General features: G+C 38.0%; 1 protein-coding gene and 1 non-coding gene across 4 annotated transcripts in view; one reads left to right on the forward strand and one right to left on the reverse strand.

Moving 5' to 3' along the window:
* OSBPL10 (oxysterol binding protein like 10) overlaps positions 1 to 22332 on the reverse strand; it is a 343529-nt gene that overhangs the window by 169206 nt on the left and 151991 nt on the right. The window lies entirely within an intron of this gene.
* Positions 12441 to 12543, forward strand: LOC119510459. Its single transcript, XR_005211945.1, has one exon. It is a non-coding gene; the product is annotated as a U6 spliceosomal RNA (small nuclear RNA).

A 22332-nucleotide genomic window follows, 5' to 3' on the forward strand; every position in this document is an offset into this window, starting at 1 on the left:
TTACATGAAAAGAGCAGGATGCAGAACCGTTGCATAGTATGAAAGGTTCTGTGTAAAAATGTGGAAAATAAGTATTTTTATTATTTAAAATTACACAGAATTTTAAATACTCTAGAAAAATACAAATAAAACTAATTAAGTGGATATCTATTTGTAGATAAATGAGTAATGAGAGGATGGGAAACAGGGAGGAGATATTTCACTGTATGACTTTTTATATTCTTTCATTTTGAACCATGTGAATGTATTATCTATTCAAAAAAAAAATTTAAGTCCATGAAAAACTTACATTCTAATTATTCCTATACTTGATTTCAGCTTTAGATTTCAGCTTTCTGCTGTTGGAATTATACCAGTTTCTGCAGTTCAATTATCAAATATTTACTAAACACCTACTATGTGCCTGGTAGACTATCTGCTATGTGGTGTCAAGGAAAAACAAAAAGATGAGATAGTTCCTTGCCATAGATGTTTATAATATCACTGGGGATATGAAAGTCACACACACTGGAAGAGTAAGACAATGAATAACAAGGTGCTAATTTGGGAATAAAGCCAGAATATGCCAAAGACGTGAGGAAGAGAAAGCTCAACAAAAGCTGAACTCATCACAGAAGGACATTCTGAGGATGAAGGATGTGAAGCCAGAGGAGGATTTGGGAAGAAAAAGAAACAAGGCAGCAAGAAACACAGCAATCCCGCTAGCTCAGACATTAAAAGCAGTTTTAGCCTTGGGTCTCTGGCAATAATTCTAACAACTGTAAAATGTAACAATCTGTAATTTTACAAATCATCAAGAGTTTAGGGAGTGGGGTGGCAGCTGGGCTAGAAATCAGAATTTCTGGTTACTCCTCAATACCATGGTAGCTTATAAAGGTTTTCTGGAGAGGAACTTGGGTATAATTAATAGGAATACAGATAAATTGGGAAGCTGTGTATTCCTTTTAAATAACCTAATGTATATAAGTAACTGCAGAAATATGTAGTCTAAGAATTGCATATACTTGGTCACAATGAAATACAACAATTACCTACTTTCAGCTTCAATCTTTTTACTTGGATTGTAGAGGGGAAAGAGGCTCTTTCTTTAATCCTTTAATTGCAGTACATTTGCATAAGCATTAAGAGGCTACTGAAATGCATTTTGATTGTTGTGAGAGGCTTATTCCAACCCAAGAAAAAGGAGATTTTTTGGCTGGGCTTTGAAGTCAGATAGACAAGTTTACTCTCCTGGCTCTACCAGGCTCTAGCTGTGTGACCTCAGGCAAGTTATTTAAGCTTTCCCATTAAGTATCTGTTTCCTAATCTTTAAAAGAACAATATTACTGACCCTTAGAAGCCATCATGAAGATTAAATTAGATCATGCACATAAAATGCTTAGCACACAGTGACTGACACCCAGGAGCCGCACAGCTAAAACTTCCTTACTTCGCTTAAAACTTGACCAGTGAAGACCTCAGTGATTTTTAAAACATTGAGAAGTCACTTAAGCACAAAGTCCGAAGCAGTCATGACCTGCTCCTTATTTTCTATAGGATCAAAGTGATGATGAAGCTCAAAATATAACTAAATATTTACATGGTCAGAAATTAGATATCAAGATACCAAGAGATTAGATACAAGACTAACTTCTGAGTAGAAATGAGGGCCCAACAGAAACCAGAGAGAAAAACAGCTGTGGCAATAGGTGCCTTTGTGTGTAGCAATTTCACCATGAATGGCAATAAGTCAAGAAATTTACCCAGGATCCAAATTATTCCACTGTGGATGTTTAATCCCATGATCATTATTTAATGGCAGACACTTGAATTCACAAGCAGCAAATCTGAATTAAAAAACCTTTAATTTTTCACTAACTGTGGGGATTCTCATGGTTTAATTCACACATACAGTGCCTCGTCTCAGTGTAAATGGGAGCAAAAAAGTCTCACCCTTGGTAAATCCCATGGGTAATCAGACCAGGAGAAAAAGCAAGAAAAGACAGCAAACTGCAACTGCTACAAAAGAGTGGGCTGTCGTTCCAAAATGCAGCCTGTCTACAAATCTCCAGGTTTTGTTTTGAAATTGTGCTTGAATGTCATAAAAACTTATCCTTGCCAATATTTTAAAATAAAATATTAACAGAGTCTGAGGAACAACATGGCAGGTTTTTGTTCAAAATTTTGACTTCGATGGGGCAACTCAAAATGCCGTGTGCCATATGTGGAAAATTCTGGGTCAAGGATAACCATTTCTACACAGAAATAAAATCCATCGCCCCGTCATACTCCCATCAGCTGCTCATCTGGCTACCCTCTTGTGTCTCCTCCCTCAGTGAGTGCCTGCCCGAGAATGCGGTAAAACCAAAAAACAGAACCTGGTGGCAGATAAGACAAAGTACTGTGAAGGCACTTTGTAAAAATCCATCAAGATTTTCCAACCTCTTGGTTTTTCCCTACATTCTTCACTGGATTCCTAAATTTCCCAAGGTTGTGGAGAGTGGGTATAATGGACAAGTTCTTTGTATTTACTGTCCGGCACTGGCATGAAGGAAAGGCAGGCTTGGAGAGGGAGAGGAAACAGAGGAAAGAACAAGTCCAACCAGGGAAATCAAGCAAGAAGCAGGGAAACAGAGGTGTAGTCTGGGAAGGCTCAGGGCAAGAAGCTCTGGGCTACCTAAAGATTTCTGAACCATTCCACTGTCTAGAAGAATCATTTAATCTTACAAGACAGTGAGGTAGAGTAGCTAAGAGCAGTTTCTAAAGTTGACTGCTTAAGTTCAAATCTGGGCTCTACCATTCATGAGCAGTGTGACAGTAAACTGACATGAAGGTTCTCATCTCTAAAACTTTAATATTACCTGCCTCATCAAGTTGTTGGAGAATGAAATGAGAAAAAGTACATAAAGCACATGGCACAGAACAGGTATACAATGAATGCCAGCATCATCATTAATAAATTAATAAACACAAGGTCTTCAGGTACCACTGTAGGTGAATAGTTATTAAATTGCCCAGAGACAAATATGTGGGCTTAAAAGCTGTATTTTGGACAATGCTTTAGGCAGACGTAGACTTAAGACATCCTGAACTGGAGGGAAAAAAAGAAAAGATAAATTAAGAGGTAATCCTCCTAATTACTGAAAAACATTTGGCTTCAGTGCATTTAAAATGTGATTTCATATTTTCAGAAATCCATTTGCTATAGAATGCAAACTACCTACAGATTACTCCAATGTTACAGAGGGAGCAGTGGTAGTAATGGGCAATTTTTTATTAATATTTTTGAATAAAATACATAGTCCCAAATTGAAAAGATCATCAGCTGATCCTGAAAATTTCTTAAAACATGTATCAGGGAAATGTGGGAAGATGGCAGATTAGGAGAGACAGGGCAAAAAAACACCTCCGTGAAAAATACTAGATAAAAGACAGAAAGTGCTCCAGAATACCAGTTCCAGCAACACACCAGCTGGTGAAGGTCTGCTAATTCCACAGGGACCGTGCACTTGGTGAAACCAAGAGTCTGTGTTTTTAAACGAATGAGGGAGTCTGCTGGAGAACTGGCAGCCATGCTGTGGTTGGGAGAAACCAGGGGTTGGCAGTTGGAGACAGATTAATTAAAAAAAACCCAAAAGCGGCTGCGGATCCAGCAGCGACAGCCGCACAACCCAGCAAGGCAGGAAGTCCTTTCCTCAAATCACTCACATGCATCAGTATCTGGTGTGGACGATACCCTTTTGCACACCCGCAGCTAACTGTCCCAGAGCTAGGAAGGCCGAGGTCTGTGAAAAGGGGAAAATTACCACACCCCATACAGCCATCTTTTCAGCAGGCTGGGAAGGCCCCTGAGTGATGCAGCAGCCCAGCGCTTCGCTTGTGGACTGCTCTCACCTGTGACATTGTGCTGTCTTCCACCCACAAAGGCCCTTAGAAGTGGAACCGCACGGAAGTCCCAGGGACCATACACCAATACCAGGGACTTGTGCGGCTGTGGCAGGGACAGACTGTGGGGAGCCTGAACCGAAAGTCTGGACTCCTACAACAGCTATAAGTCTCCAGGAACACCTGGGAGATTTGATTCTTAAAGCCGCCCTTCCTTCCTAACCACTCAGACACATCCCCTCCACCCCGACATTCAGGGCAGACAGCACCAACTACACACAGAAATCAGGTGCACCAATTGGAACCCATAAGATTTAGAACCCCACTTACCACAAAGACAAAGTTGGGGAGATCTGGCTTGAGGGGAATAGGTGGCTTGTGGACGCCACCTGCTGGTTAGTCAGCGAAACTGCACTCCACCAAGCTGTAGCTTTGACAAATTAGAGATAATTGTTCAAATAAGCCTACATATCCTAAAAGAACCCAGTCAAGATAAGCAAATGCCAATAGGACAAAAACAACAGAAAATTTTAAAGCATATGAAGAAACCAGAAGATATGGATAACCCAAACCCAAACACCCAAATCAAATGATCAGAGGAAACACAGTACTTGGAGCAATTAATCAAAAGCCTAATGACAAATAACCAGGTCATGGCATAGGATATAAAGGACATGAAAAAAAAACCAGAAGAGCACAAAGAATTTTCAAGAGTAAATAAGAAAACAGATGATCTCATGGAAATAAAAGAAACTGTAGATCAAATTAAAAAGATTCTGGATACTCAGAGTACTAGATTGGAGGAATCTGAGCAGCAAATCAGCAAGCCTGAGGAGGACAGAACAGAGAGTGAAAGAACAATAGAAAGAATAGGGAAAAAAACTGAAAGAATCGAAATGGATCTCAGGGATATGATGGACAACATAAAATGCACAAACATAAGAATCATTAGTGTTCCAGAAGGGGAAGAGAAGGGTAAAGGGCTAGGAAGAGTATTCAAAGAAAGTGTTGGGGAAAACTTCCCAAACCTTCTAAACAACATAAATACACAAATCATAAATGCCCAACGAACTCAATATAGAATAAATCCAAAAAAACCTACTCTGAGACATATTCTGATCAGACTGTCAAATGCTGAAGAGAAGGAACAAGTTCTGATGGCAGCAAGAGAGAAGCAACTCACCACTCACAAGGGAAACAGCGTAAGACTAAGCAGTGACTACTCAGTGGCCACCATGGAGGCGAGAAGGCAGTGGCATGACATACTTAAAATTCTGAAAGAGAAAAATTGCCAACCAAGAATTCTTCATCCAGCAAAGCTCTCCTTCAAATTTTTCACAAACAAATGCTGAAAGAATTTGCTAACAAGAGACCTGCCCTACTTGAGATACTAAAGGGAGCCCTATAGACAGAGAAACAAAGAAAGGAGAGAGAGACTTGGAGAAGGGTTCAGAACTAAAGAGATTCAGTATGGATATGTTAAAGGACAATAAGAGAGAGAGGGGAAAAATATATCCGACAAATATAAAACAAAGGATAAGATGGCTAATTCAAGAAATGCCTTCACAGTAATAACACTGAATATAAATGGATTGAACTCCCCAATTAAAAGATAAACATTGGCAGAATGGATTAAAAAAAATATGAACCATCAATATTTTGCATATAAGAGACTCATCTTAGACACAGGGACACAAAGAAATTGAAAGTGAAAGGACGGAAAAAATATTGCACGCAATATACAGTCAAAACAAAGCAGGAGTAGCAACATTTATATCAGAAAAAATAGACTTTAAATGCAAGGATGTTATGAGAGACAAAGAAGACCACTACATACTAATAAAAGGGACAATTCAACAAGAAGAAATAACAATCATAAATGTTTATGCACCCAATTAAGGTGCCACAAAATACATGAGACAAACATTGGCAAAACTAAAGGAAGCAATAGATGTTTCCACAATAATTGTGGGAGACTTCAATATATCACTCTCTCCTATAGATAGATCAACCAGATAGAAGACCAATAAGGAAACTGAAAAGCTAAACAATCTGATAAATGAATTTGAATTAACAGACATATATAGAACATTACATCCCAATTCACCAGGATACACATTCTTCTCTAGTGCTCATGGAACTTTCTCCAGAATAGATCATATGCTGGGACATAAAACAAGCCTCAATAAATTTAAAAAAATTGAAATTATTCAAAGCACATTCTCTGATCACAATGGAATACAATGAGCAGTCAATAACCATCAGAGTCTTAGAAAATGCAAAAATACCTGGAAGTTAAACAACACACTCCTAAACAATCAGTGGGTTAAAGAAGAAATAGCAAGAGAAATTGCTCAATATACGGAGACAAATGAAAATGAGAACACAACATACCAAAACCTATGGGATGCAGGGGGATGAATCCTGACCGGATATCATGGGATAGAGAACAATTGTTGACCAAAAGAGGGATGTGAAATGAAATGAAATAAAGCTTCAGTGGCTGACAGATTTCAAATGGAGTTGAGAGGTCACTCTGGTAGACATTCTTATGCACTATATAGATAACATTTTTTAGGTTTTATCGTATTGGAATAGCTAGAAGTAAATACCTAAAAAACTACCAAATTCCAACCCAGGAGCCTTGACTCTTGAAGATGACTGTATAACAGTGTAGATTACCAGGGGTGACAGTGTGATTGTGAAAACCTTGTGGATTGTACTCGCTTTACCCAGTGTATGGATGGCTGAGTAGATAAATGGGGACAAAAACTAAATGAAAAATAGGGTAGGACGGGGGAGATGATTTGGGTGTTTCTTTTCATTTTTATTTTTATTTTGATTCTTTCTGGTATAAGGAAAATGTTCAAAAATAGATTGGGGTGATGAATGCACAACCATATGATGGTACTATGAACAGGTGATTGTACACCATGGATGACTGTATGATATGTGACTATATCTCAATAAAACTGAATTAAAAAAAAAAACCTATGGTTGCTGATGTGTTCACACATAGGGGACTGGTGGTTTGATGGGCTGAGCCCTCTACCACAGAACTTGCCCTTGGAAAGACTGTTGCTGCAAAGGAGAGGCTAGGCCTCCCTATAATTGTGCCTAAGAGCCTCCTCCCAAATGCCTCTTTGTTGCTCAGATGTGGCCTTCTCTCTCTAGCTAAGCCAACTTGGAAGGTGAAATCACTGCCCTCCCCCCTACGTGGGATCAGACACCCAGGGGAGTGAATCTCCCTGGCAACATGGAATATGACTCCTGGGGAGAAATCTAGACCCGGCATCGTGGGATGGAGAACATCTTCTTGACCAAAAGGGGGACGTGAAAGGAAATGAAATAAGCTTTGGTGGCAGAGAGATTCCAAAAGGAGCCGAGAGGTCACTCTGGTGGGCACTCTTACGCACAATATAGACAACCCTTTTTAGGTTCTAACAAATTGGAACAACTAGCAGTAAACACCTGAAACTATCAAACTACAACCCAGAATCCATGAAACTTGAAGACAATTGTAGAAAAATGTAGCTTATGAGGGGTGACAATGCAATTGGGAAAGCCATATGGCCCGCACTCCCCTTTGTCCAGTTTATGGATGGATGAGTATAAAAATGGGGCCAAAAAAAAACAAACAAAAAACAAACAAAAACACCCAGTGTTCTTTTTTACTTTAATTGTTCTTTTTCACTTTAATTTTTATTATTTTTTGTGTGTGCTAATGAAAATGTTCAAAAACTAATTTTGGTGATGAATGCACAACTATATAATGATACTGTGAACAAATGAATGTACATTTTGTGTGACTGCATGGTATGTGAATATATCTCAATAAAAATGAATTTAAAAAAAACCTATGGGATGCAGTAAAAGCGGTACTGAGGGGGAAGGTTATAGCTCTAAATGCATACTTTAAAAAGGAAGAAAGAGCTAAAATTGAAGAACTAATGGAGCAACTGAAGAAGCTAGAAAATAAACAGCAAACTAATTCTAAACCAAGTAGAAGAAAAGAAATAACAAGGATTAAGCAGAAATAAATGACATAGAGAACAAAAAACAACAGGGAATAAATAACACCAAAAGTTGGTTCTTTGAGAAGATCAACAAGATTGACAAGCCCCTAGCTAGACTGACAAAATCAAAAAGAAGACCCAAATAAACAATGAATGAGAGAGATGACATTACTGCAGATCTCAAAGAAATTTAAAAAATTATAAGAGGATACTATGAAAAACTGTATGCCAACAAACTAGTTAATGTAGACGAAATGGACAATTTCCTGGAAATACATGAACAACCCAGAATGACCAGAGAAGAAACAGAAGACCTCAACCAACCAATCACAAGCAAAGAGATCCAATCAGTCATCACAAAGCTTCCTACAAATAAATGCCCAGGGCCAGATGGCTTCACAGGGGAATTCTACCAAACTTTCCAAAAGGAACTGACACCAATCTTACTTCAACTCTTTCAAGACATTGAGGAAAATGGAACACTACATAACTCATTTTATGAAGCTAACATCACTCTAATAGCAAAACCAGGTAAAGATGCTACAAGAAAGGAAAACTACAGGCCAATCTCCCTAATGAATATAGATGCAAAAATTCTCAACAAAATACTTGCAAATCGAATTCAAAGACACATTAATAAAATCATGCACCATGACCAAGTGGGGTTCATTCCAGGCATGCAAGGATGGTTCAACTTAAGAAAATCAATCAATATATTACAACACATTAACAAATCAAAAGGGAAAAATCAAATGATCATCTCAATAGATGCTGAAAAAGCATTCGACAAAATCCAACATCCCTTCTTGATAAAAACACTTCAAAAAGTAGGAATTGAAGGAAACTTCCTCAATATGACAAAAAGCATATATGAAAAACCCACAGCCAGCATAGTACTCAATGGCGAGAGACTGAAAGCCTTCCCTCTAAGATCAGGAGTGAGACAAGGATGCCTGTTGTCACCACTGTTATTCAACATTATGCTATAAGTGTTAGGGCAACCCGGCAAGACAAAGAAATAAAAGGCATCCAAATTGGAAAGGAAGAAGTAAAAACGGTCATTATTTGCAGATGATATGAACTTGTATTTGGAAAACCCTCAGAAATTGACGACACAGCTACTGGAGCTAATAAACAAATTTAGCAAAGTAGCAGGATACAAGATTAATGCACATAAGTCAGTTATGTTCCTATACACTAGAAATGACTGAAATGAAGAGACACTCAAGAAAAAGATACCATTTTCAAAAGTAGCAACTAAAAAAAAATCAAGTACCTAGGAATAAACTTAACCAAAGATGTAAAAGACCTATACAAAGAAAACTACATCACTCTACTAAAAGAAATAGAAAGAGACCTAAAAAGATGGAAAAATATTCCATGTTCACGGACAGGACGGCTAAATGTCATTAAGATGTCAATTCTACACAAACTCATCTACAGATTCAATGCAATCTCTAACAAAATTCCAACAACCTAATTCGCAGACTAGGAAAAGCTAGTTATCAAATTTATCTGGAGGGGGGAGATGCCTCAAATTGCTAAAAACACTCTAAAAAAGAAAAACAAAGCAGAAGGACTTACATTCCCTGACTTTGAAGCTTATTATAAAGCCACAGTAGTCAAAACAGCATGGTACTGGCACAAAGATAGACATAGTGATCAATGGAATCAAATTGAGAATTCAGAGATAAACCCCCAGATCTACAGTCAACTGATCTTTGATAAGGCCCCCAAAACCACTGAACTGGGACATAACAGTCTTTTCAACAAATGGGGCTGGGAGAACTGGATATCCATATTCAAAAGAATGAAAGAGGACCCCTACCTCACACCCTACCCAAAAATTAACTCAAAATGGATTAAAAACCTCAACATAAGAGACAGGACCATAAAACTCCTAGAAGATAACGTAGGGAAACATCTTTAGGACCTTGTATTAGGAGGTCACTTCCTAGACCTTATACCCAAAGCACAAGCAATAAAAGAAAAAAATAGATAAACAGGAACTCCTCAAACTTAAAAGCTTCTGTACCTCAAAGGAATTTGTCAAAAAGGTGAAGAGGCAGTCAACTCAATGGGAAAAAAATTTTGGAAACCATGTATCTGACAAAAGACTGATATCTTGCATATATAAAGAAATCCTACAACTCAATGACAATTGTACAGACAGCCCAATTATAAAATGGGCAAAAGATATGAAAAGATAGTTCTCTGAAGAGGAAATACAAATAGCCAAAAAAACACATGAAAAAATGTTCAGCTTCACTAGCTATTAGGGAGATGCAAATTCAGACCACAATGAGATCCCATCTCACATCAATTAGAATGGCTGCCATTAAACAAACAGTAACTACAAATGCTGGAGAGAATGTGGAGAAACTGGAACTCTTATCCATTGTTGGTGGGACTGTATAATGGTTCAGCCACTCTGGAAGACAGTCTGGCGGTTCCTTAGAAAACTAGAGAGAGAGTTCCCTTCGATCCAGCAATCGCGCTTCTTGGTATATACCCGAAAGATCTGAAAGCAGTGACACGAACAGATACCTGCACGCCAATGTTCATAGCAGCAATAGTCACAATTGCCAAGAGACAGAAACAACCCAAATATCCTTCAACAGATGAGTGGATAAATAAAATGTGGTATATACACACGATGGAATACTACGCGGCAGTAAGAAGGAACAATGTCGTGAAACATATGACAACATGGATGAACCTTGAAGACATAATGCTGAGTGAAATAAGCCAGGCACAAAAAGAGAAATGCTATATGCTACCACTAATATGAGCACTGAAAAATGTAAAATAAATGGTTTATAATGTAGAATGTAGGGGCCCTAGCAATAGATAGCAATTAGTGAAGGGGGAATGATAATCTAATAAGAACAGATAAGTTATTGTGGGTAAATCTAACATTCTGGGAATGCTCAGGAGTAACTATGGTTTCTTAATTTCTGGTGGGTATGGTAGGAACAAGTACACAGAAATGTAGTTATCTTCGGTTATCTGTTTTTCTTATTCCTTTCCTGACTTATAGTCTATATATTTTCTTGGGGTAGAATAGGAACAAATTGGAAATAATGTAGTTATTCTAGGATATTTGTTTTTTCTTAATCCTTTGTGTTGGTTTTGTTTGAAATGATTTTTTATTGTCTTTTTTTCAAAATTTTTGATAAAGTTAAATAAAAAAAAAAAAAATGAAAAAAAAAATATGCAGAGCCGCCCTGAGGAGCTGGGGGAAAATGCAGTGTTGGGCTTCCTCACCTGGAGGGTTGCTGAGGTTCTCACAAACATTGAGGACTGGCAGTTTGATGTGCCAAGCCCTCTATCACAGGACTTGCCCTTATGAAGCTAGTTACTGCAAAAGAGAGGCTAAACCTGCTTATAATCGTGCTAAAAGTCTCCCCCTGAGTGCCTCTTTGTTGCTCAGATGTGGCCCTCTTTCTAGCTGAGCCAACTCAGCGGGTGAACTCACTGCCCTCCCCCCTACGTGGGACCTGACTCCCAGGGGTATAAATCTCACTGGCAACACAGGATATGACTCCTGGGGATGAATCTGGACCCGGCACTGTGGGATTGAGAACACCTTCTTGACCAAAAGGGGGATGCAAAAGGAAATGAAATAAAGCTTCAGTGGCTGACAGATTTCAAATGGAGTTGAGAGGTCACTTTGGTGGACATTCTTATGCACTATATAGATAACACTTTTCAGGTTTTAATGTATTGGAATAGCTAGAAGTAAATACCTGAAACTTTCAAACTCCAACCCAGTAGCCTTGATTCTTGAAGATGATTATACAACAATGTAGCTCACAAGGGATGACAGTGTGGTTGTGAAAAGCTTGTGGATCACACTCCCTTTTCCAGTGTATGGATGGACGAGCAGAAAAATGGGGTCAAAAAACTAAAGGAAAAATAGGGCAGGAGGGGGGACAATTTGGGTGTTCTTTTTTCATTATTATTCTTTTATTCTTACTATCACTTTTTTTGGTGCAAGGAAAATGTTAAAAAAATAGATCAGGGTGATAAATGAATAACTATATGATGGCAATGTGATCAACTGCATATTCTGGATGATTGTATGGTGTGTGAATGAATCTTAATAAAAATATTACTGTTAACTATAAAAAACACATATCAGAAGTTTATAATAAGATTTGCTGAGCTGGAATTAAAAAGCTGAAAAAGAGTAGGAGGAAATTCATCTTCAAAATGTAGGACTAAATATCCTAAATATACATTCGTGGCAACCACTTCTGTGGAAAACTTTTCTGAGAGTCAACTAATTGGGACAGCAATTGAAATGACATTTAATTTGGAGCATATTTTCCTCATTTCCTTGAATTCTTTCACAGTGAGAAAAAAATACACTATATTTCAGAAGAAAATAGCCCATGGGAAGTTGAAAAAAAAAAAAAAATCAAACCAATCTGGTTATGTATTTTGAAGAACAAATTTAAACTAAAACCATTTCATTATATTTCTTCTCTGTTCCTTTAAAAAAAATCAATGTACCATTTCTAAATACATGAAAGCAAAGCACAAAAATTGTGATTTGTGCTCACTTTGACAACACATATACTGAAATTGGAATGATACAGAGAGTAGCACAGCCCCTGTGCAAGGATGACATGCAAATTGTGAAGTATTCCATATTTTTTCCCACTTCAATAGTCCGAAATAGTAAAAAATAAAAATTATTTATCCTTTTTTCCCAAAAGTATACGTACCTCAAAATCAACAACAAAAAAAGGAAAAACATAACAGTTTTAAAAATAGTACATTCAAATATGATATAATTAGAATAAGCAAACTCACAGAGTCAGAAACTAGAATAATAGATTACCAGGGGCCAGAGTGGGGGTAGGGATTGTACAGAGTTCCTATTTGGGTTGATGGACAAGTTTTGATAATGGATGGTGGCAATGGTAGCACAACATCATAAACATAATTAACAGCACTGAATTATACATTTGAATTTGGTTAAAAAGGGAAATTTTAGGTTGCATATGTTACTAGGATAAAAATTTTAAAAACCCATAGGACTTTACAACACAATGAACCTTAATGTAAACCATGGAGTATAGTTAATAGTACAATTATAAACATGTTCTTTCAATTGTAACAAACATACCACACTAATGCAATGCATATGGGAACTCTATTTAATGCATGATTTCTCTGTAAACCTACAATTTCTCTAATAATAATTTTTAAAAAGCAAACCAGGAACAGCAAAAATTTTTTAAAATTACATTCAGAGCCTTAAAACTATTCAGAATTTCAGTTTCCTAGTAGTCCGCATTTGAGTAAAATATGCAGTGTGTTCTAAAATGAATCCATTCTGGAATTATGCTTAGTAGCTTCACGACTGACCTTATTTGCCCTGTTTTTTGCTTTTGTTTTTTTGATTTTCTGTTACTCCAAGCTTAAAACAGACCTAAAGAGCAAATAAGATTTTTAAAACTGGGATATCTTCCAAGTTCATTTCCTTGATTATCAAAATCACATTATGTTTTTCTGCTTTTCCAAATTCCTGTTTTCTTCCAGTAACTTTCAACTTTCAACTTCCAAACCTAGGGAATTTTCTTCCATTGTCATTTACAAGTCTTCTACTATAACAAATATTTTTCACTAATTTTTTACCTAAATCCATGCTTATACATGCAAACACCACATCTTTAAAAACTCAGGGTAAGCACAATGCATATATTTTCATTTCCTGCAAATAGAGGGAAAGAAATGACGTTTTTAGCTTTCCCCTTTTCTCCTAATATATTCAGCTCCCACATAAATCCTGCTCTCTAAGAGCTGATGCACTTGACTCTCTTCAACTGAAGTCCAAAAGAGTCAGCACATCTCTTTCTAGAACTGCAGAACTGGTAGCTTGGTTATCATTTTGAAAAAAAAAAAAATTACTTTTTAATATCCAAGTTCCATGTAGCACATCAATTCTCAGGTACTTAAAATGCATTAGTGCTGAAATGCATAGAACTAATCCTTTATATATTTAAAAAATGTTTTTTAATCAATTACCCATTATAATAGGGCACTGTTTTGATAGATAGTATATCTACAAACGTCAAAGGCAAAACGTAGTTCACACCACTTGTACAGAATGTGTTTTAACCATGAGTAATGTGTCTTATGTCTTACTGCCTTCCCTACCCTGCAACCTCCCCCAGAGCAGAGCCTATGTCTAATGAGCCAATGTACATATACGCACAGAGACAAATACTGTGGTACAAATGCTGTGAATGCAATTAATAGCTAGAGAACAGCGCATGTCCTCCAACCCCAATTTTATCCGCTGGTTAACCCACTATCCCATCCCTAAAAACCTAATTTAGAAAATATCAATGCCAACTAGTTAGTTTCTCCTCCCCTTTTTCTAGAAAAATAAGGTTCTGGAAAAGACCCACACTTACTATACAAAAACACTAAATGTAAAAAAAAAAAAAAAAGCCTAACCTAGTACATTATCCAACACACTTTCATTTAGGGACTCAACACATCTTTCCTGAGCATCTACTCCATGCTCTGGGCAATACAGACACAACAATACACAAAACAGATACCCCTGCCCTCATGGGAAATGCATTCTAGTAAGGGAAAAGACATGGGAATAAAGAGGGAAAGAAAAAGACACACAGATAAAATATAGAGTGTTTTAGGTAATAACACATAAAGCAGGGATGGGGGAAAGATGGGAAGGAGGTTGCAACTTTAGGCCTCATGAGAAGGTGATATTTGATCAAAGACCTGAATGAAGCAAGGGAATGAGCCATGAAGGCATGTGTGGAAGAACATTCAATAGAAAGCAACAGGCTGGTGTGTTTGAGCAAAGGGGACAGTGTGGCTGGGATGCAAGTCAAAGAGTAGTTGGAGATGAGGTCAGAGAGATGACAGACAAGGAGAGACGAGTTCCTGAATTAGAAATTACAGATAATTCGTAGGCAAGCCAGAGCGCCTGGTATAACCTAGGGCTGGTACAGACACAGGGAATGATGAGCCAATTAGAACAATGGGTTCCAAGAAGCTTTGTCCTCAGGGCCACATTCAGGTATTAAACTGTTACAGGCATACAATTTGCATATGTCTACATGGCATGTATCATCTCTATTGGATAATTTTCCTGGCAAAATTGTATTACCACTGCCTGACGATGAGCATTTCATGATTCATTCCATTCTATTTCTTCTTACACCTCACTATAACCTACCCTAAAAGGTATTTTATGCAACAAATGAATCACAGAACAAAAGGTGAGCACTTGCAAGGAACTGTATAAATGATCACTCCATAACATGGGGGGAAACAAGGGAGCCCAAACAATTCCTATTTTATGTTTAAATCCCGTCACCTACCAGTGGGTCTGACCAACCATGGGGATGAAAAGTCCAATGCAATTCTAAGACAGAACCTTTCAGGACATAAATTTGATTTTCTTAAAATCAATAACTAACCTCTGACAGAAACATTTCTAGCTACTTAAGAGTTCATTATCTCCTAACCAAATGCTCAGGCACAAAAGTGTGAGGCTCAAAAGGGTCCCCTCCTTGCTTTTCTAAGTGTTTCACACTAAAAAACAATTAAACCGCACCATTGTCAACATGCCTGGGCTGAGTAAAGAATCCTACAGGATGTGTGGTATAAATCCCACCGCTTATCATTCCAAGCTTGGTCTTGTGATGAGGTTAAGACGGAAATGGAAGATTTGCTGAGAACTTAGGGAACTGGGGTGGATATCACCTTACCAACCTATGTGGGAAGCCAAAGCCACAGGAGGCTGCAGAAACCTCAATTAAGGAATCTTCCTGAAAAATGCCGTATTTGAACAGAACCTTAGGAGATACCAATATTTGCCTTCCTTTTTTCTGCTGCACTTTTTATATGTATGGAACACATACACAGGCATATTACACACATTCATTAAAACCCTCTTTAATTCCTCCCTAAGGCACTTCTTGCCAAAGAAAGAATAAACCCTGTAGGGTTTACAGGCTTACACTAACACTAAGCTAGACTTATTTTTAAAACAAAAAGGAGTTTAGATTGTCTTGGATTTTTGAGAATCCTGAATCCAGATACAGAATTTGATGAGTATACACGAAACCAACAAGATTTTTTTAATGCTTTCTATTAATTTCTGGATCACAAAGTAAAGAACCTGACTCACTCAGGTTCTCCATTTTTACCAAGGAACTTAAGACAGGGAATTATTAGGAAAAGTAGTTTAAGGACTAAACCCCTGTAATTCCAATTATTGAACTTTGCAGAATGTGGCACATCAATGAATATCTAGCAAAGTTGGGAAGTCTGCAGGGCTACCCGTGGATGTTGATGATTTATATGCAGAAAATGTGAGGCTGGAACCATTAGAAGCCACCCAGAGGAGGTTTAAACCATTATATATGTAAGGAGACTTGCATTAATGATCTCAGGGTATTAGAGAAACTATAGTCGATGCTCTCGATGTCCTCAATTTAACCAACAAAGTGGATTCCCAGCATTTTCCATCCCTTCAGTAAAATCTACAGAGCGATGCACACAGGGTGCTTACTGCTTGCGACTGTAGCTCTCTCTGGTTTTGCTTGCACACTTCTGCCCCCATCAGCTAAGCTGCGTGTTTAAAAATAATCAACTATGTTTCGTCCTTAACCTGCTTATTTTACATGCTTTAAATAATAAACTGAAAAAACTCTGAAAAAAAAGTTGTCTTTATGAAACTAAGTTGTATGATTCAAAAAGCGTTAATAAAAGGGAGTTGCTAAACATCACTGCTGAATTAGGTACAGGCTTGATGGCTCTAACACACTTGAAACCATTTATAAAAATCTAGAATGATTCTATAATCAGTTTGTCCTGTTCTTTAAAGAAATCAAACAGGAAATTATAGATAATGCATTACAGATATTCTTTATACAAGACGGATGATGGAGAACCCCCACCAGTAAATCCATGCTCAAAGGAAGGGCCTTGGAAGTACACCTAAAGATTGGTGAGCATTTTAAGTTAAAATAGCATACATGCTTAAGGTTTATGTGTATAATGTTTTGTGACTCCTTCCTTTAGCCAATGATTTTTTTTTTTTATTGAGATATATTCACATACCACACAGTCATACAAAACAAATTGTACTTTCGATTGTTTACAGTACCATTACATAGTTGTACATTCATCACCTAAATCAATCCCTGACACCTTCATTAGCACACACACAAGAATAACAAGAATAATAATTAGAGTGAAAAAGAGCAATTGAAGTAAAAAAGAACACTGGGTACTGTGGAGAGCCGTCTCCCGGGACGGGCATAGCGCATGCGCTGTAAACCTGCTCCAAAGTCCCCCCGCCCATCGAGTGGTGCCAAGATGGCGCCCACATCCTGCTTCCGGCTTCTGATGTATGTAACCACCCGCTGTATTCACCAATCATGCTTGTGTGCGTGGCGTTAGCCCATTGGATACACGCAAGGTTTATAAGAAAGTTCCCGGGCAAAGCTCGGGGGGACAGCCCACAAGGAGCCGCGCCTGACGGCCGCATCGAGGTTGTTCTCCCCCGAGGCGTCTTGCCCCGGGCGGAACCTGTAAAGAGGATGATTGCCTAGTTCCATTAAAAGCCTACATGCTTCACTGCTGCGAGTCCAGAGTGATCACGAGTGCGTCGGGTAAGACATTGTCCGCACCCTCTCTCCCCTTATCTCTCTGGTCCCCATCGCCGGCCGACCGAGGACTCGAGGCGGGGCGGAGAGAGCGCCGGACAGGGTACCTTTGTCTGTTTGTTTCCTTCCCCTACTTTTCTACACATCCATCCATAAACTAGACAAAGTGGAGTTTGGTCCTTATGGCATTCCCAATCCCATTGTCACCCCTCATAAGCTACATTTTTATACAACTGTCTTCGAGATTCATGGGTTCTGGGTTGTAGTTTAATAGTTTCAGGTATCCACCACCAGCTACCCCAATTCTTTAGAACCTAAAAAAGGTTGTCTAAAGTGTGCGTAAGAGTGCCCACCAGAGTGATCTCTCGGCTCGTTTTGGAATCTCTCTGCCACTGAAGCTTATTTCATTTCCTTTCACATCCCCCTTTTGGTCAAGAAGATGTTCTCCATCCCACGATGCCGGGTCTACATTCCTCCCCGGGAGTCATATTCCACGTTGCCAGGGAGATTCACTTCCCTGGGTGTCTGATCCCACGTAGGGGGGAGGGCAGTGATTTCACCTTTCAAGTTGGCTTAGACAGAGAGAGAGGGCCACATCTGAGCAACAAAGAGGCATTCAGGAGGAGACTCTTAGGCACAAATACAGGGAGGCCTAGCCTCTCCTTTGCAGCAACCATCTTCCCAAGGGTAAAACTTATGGTAGAGGGCTCAACCCATCAAACCACCAGTCCCCTATGTCTGTGGTCATGTTAGCAACCATGGAGGTGGGGTAGGCGAATACCCCTGCATTCTCCACAGGCTCCTCAAGGGGGCACTACATCTTTTTTTTCCTTGTTTGTCTTTTTTCTTTTTTTTTTTTTTTTAATTTCCCTTCTTTTTTAAATCAACTGTATGAAAAAAAAAGTTAAAGAGAAAACAAACATACAATAAAAGAACATTTCAAAGAGACCATAACAAAGGAGTAAGAAAAAGACAACTAACCTAAGATAACTGCTTAACTTCCAACATGTTCCTACTTTACCCCAAGAAAGTTACATAATATAGCAACATTTCAGTGAACTTGTTCCTACTACATCCATCAGAAATTAACAGACCATAGTCATTTCTGGGCATCCCCAGAACGTTAAATAGCTTATCTGTTCTTCTTGGATTATTGTTCCCCCTTCCTTAATTGCTCTCTACTGCTAGTTCCCCTACATTCTACATTATAAACCATTTGTTTTACATTTTTCAAAGTTCACATTAGTGGTAGCATATGATATTTCTCTTTTTCTGCCTGGCTTATTTCGCTCAGCATTATGTCTTCAAGGTTCATCCATGTTGTCATATGTTTCACCAGATCGTTCCTTCTTACTGCCGCGTAGTATTCCATCGTGTGTATATACCACATTTTATTTATCCACTCATCTGTTGAAGGACATTTGGGTTGTTTCCATCTCTTGGCAATTGTGAATAATGCTGCTATGAACATTGGCGTGCAGATATCTGTTCGTGTCACTGCTTTCCGATCTTCCGGGTATATACCGAGAAGTGCAATCGCTGGATCGAATGGTAGCTCTATATCTAGTTTTCTAAGGAACTGCCAGACTGACTTCCAGAGTGGCTGAACCATTATACAGTCCCACCAACAATGAATAAGAGTTCCAATTTCTCCACATCCCCTCCAGCATTTGTAGTTTCCTGTTTGTTTAATGGCAGCCATTCTAACCGGTGTTAGATGGTATCTCATTGTGGTCTTAATTTGCATCTCTCTAATAGCTAGTGAAGCTGAACATTTTTTCATGTGTTTCTTGGCCATTTGTATTTCCTCTTCAGAGAACTGTCTTTTCATATCTTTTGCCCATTTTATAATTGGGCCGACTGTACTATTGCCCTTGAGTTGTAGGATTTCTTTATATATGCAAGATATCAGTCTTTTGTCAGATACATGGTTTCCAAAAATTTTTTCCCATTGAGTTGGCTGCCTCTTTACCTTTTTGAGAAATTCCTTTGAGGTGCAGAAACTTCTAAGCTTGAGGAGTTCCCATTTATCTATTTTCTCTTTTGTTGCTTGTGCTTTGGGTGTAAAGTCTAGGAAGTGGCCGCCTAATACAAGGTCTTGAAGATGTTTTCCTACATTATCTTCTAGGAGTTTTATGGTACTTTCTTTTATATTGAGATCTTTGGTCCATTTTGAGTTAATTTTTGTGTAGGGGGTGAGGTAGGGGTCCTCTTTCATTCTTTTGGATATGGATATCCAACTCTCCCAGCCCCATTTGTTGAAAAGACCATTATGGCTCAGTTCGGTGACTTTGGGGGGCCTTATCAAAGATCAGTCGGCCATAGATCTGAGGGTCTATCTCTGAATTCTCAATTCGATTCCATTGATCTATATGTCTGTCTTTGTGCCAGTACCATGCTGTTTTGGCAACTGTGGCTTTATAATAAGCTTCAAAGTCAGGGAGTGTAAGTCCTCCCACTTCGTTTTTCTTTTTTAGAGTGTCTTTAGCAATTCGAGGCATCTTCCCTTTCCAAATAAATTTGATAACTAGCTTTTCCAAGTCTGCAAAGTAGGTTGTTGGAATTTTGATTGGGATTGCATTGAATCTGTAGATGAGTTTGGGTAGAATTGACATCTTAATGACATTTAGCCTTCCTATCCATGAACATGGAATATTTTTCCATCTTTTAAGGTCCCCTTCTATTTCTTTTAGTAGAGTTATGTATTTTTCTTTGTATAGGTCTTTTACATCTTTGGTTAAGTTTATTCCTAGGTACTTGATTTTTTTAGTTGCTATTGAAAATGGTATCTTTTTCTTGAGTGTCTCTTCAGTTTGTTCATTTCTAGCATATAGAAACATTACTGACTTATGTGCATTAATCTTGTATCCCGCTACTTTGCTAAATTTGTTTATTAGCTCTAGTAGGTGTATCGTTGATTTCTCAGGGTTTTCTAGATATAAGATCATATCATCTGCAAACAATGACAGTTTTACTTCTTCTTTTCCAATTTGGATGCCTTTTATTTCTTTGTCTTGCCGGATTGCCCTGGCTAGCACTTCCAGCACAATGTTGAATAACAGTGGTGACAGCGGGCATCCTTGTCTTGTTCCTGATCTTAGAGGGAAGGCTTTCAGTCTCTCACCATTGAGTACTATGCTGGCTGTGGGTTTTTCATATATGCTCTTTATCATGTTGAGGAAGTTTCCTTCAATTCCTACCTTTTGAAGTGTTTTTATCAAAAAGGGATGTTGGATTTTGTCAAATGCTTTTTCAGCATCTATTGAGATGATCAATTGATTTTTCCCTTTTTACTTGTTAATGTGTTGTAATACATTGATTGTTTTTCTTATGTTGAACCATCCTTGCATGCCTGGAATGAACCCCACTTGGTCATGGTGTATGATTTTTTTAATGTGTCTTTGGATTCGATTTGCAAGTATTTTGTTGAGGATTTTTGCATCTATATTCATTAGGGAGATTGGCCGGTAGTTTTCCTTTTTTGTAGCATCTTTGCCTGGTTTTGGTATTAGATTGATGTTAGCTTCATAAAATGAGTTAGGTAGTGTTCCATTTTTTTCAATGTTTTGAAAGAGTTTGAGTAAGATTGGTGTCAGTTCTTTCTGGAAAGTTTGGTAGAATTCCCCTGTGAAGCCATCTGGCCCTGGGCATTTCTTTGTGGGAAGATTTTTGATGACTGATTGGATCTCTTTGCTTGTGATGAGTTGGTTGAGGTCTTCTATTTCTTCTCTGGTCAGTCTAGGTTGTTCATATGTTTCCAGGAAATTGTCCATTTCTTCTACATTATCCAGTTTGTTGCCATACAGTTGTTCATAATATCCTCTTATAATTTTTTTAATTTCTTCAGGATCTGCAGTTATGTCACCTTTTTCATTCATTATTTTGTTTATATGGGTCTTCTCTCTTTTTGATTTTGTCAGTCTAGCTAGGGGCTTGTCAATCTTGTTGATCTTCTCAAAGAACCAACTTTTGGTGATATTTATCCTCTCTATTGTTTTTTTGTTCTCTATGTCATTTATTTCTGCTTTAATCCTTGTTATTTCTTTTCTTCTACTTGGTTTAGGATTGGTTTGCTGTTCATTTTCTAGCTTCTTCAGTTGATCCATTAGTTCTTTGATTTTGGCTCTTTCTTCCTTTTTAATATATGCGTTTAGTGCTATAAATTTCCCCGTTAGCACTGCTTTTGCTGCATCCCATAGGTTTTGGTATGTTGTGTTCTCATTTTCATTCGTCTCTATATATTTAGCAATTTCTCTTGCTATTTCTTCTTTAACCCACTGATTGTTTAGGAGTGTGTTGTTTAATCTCCAGGTATTTGTGAATTTTCTAAGTCTCTGATGGTTATTGACTTCTAATTGTATTCCATTGTGGTCAGAGAATGTGCTTTGAATAATTTCAATCTTTTTAAATTTATTGAGGCTTGTTTTATGTCCCAGCATATGATCTATTCTGGAGAAAGTTCCGTGAGCACTAGAAAAGTATGTGTATCCTGTTGATTTGGGATGTAATGTCCTGTAGATGTCTGTTAAATCTAATTCATTTATCAGATTGTTTAGGTTTTCAATTTCCTTATTGGTCTTCTGTCTGGTTGATCTATCTATAGGAGAGAGTGATGTGGTGAAGTCTCCCACAATTATTGTGGAAACATCAATTGCTTCCTTTAGTTTTGCCAGTGTTTCTCTCATGTATTTTGTGGCACCTTGATTGGGTGCATAGACATTTACGATTGTTATTTCTTCTTGCTGAATTGCCCCTTTTATTAGTATGTAGTGGCCTTCTTTGTCTCT

The sequence above is a fragment of the Choloepus didactylus genome, chromosome 1 (assembly GCF_015220235.1).
Source record: "Choloepus didactylus isolate mChoDid1 chromosome 1, mChoDid1.pri, whole genome shotgun sequence".
NCBI lineage: Eukaryota > Metazoa > Chordata > Mammalia > Pilosa > Megalonychidae > Choloepus > Choloepus didactylus.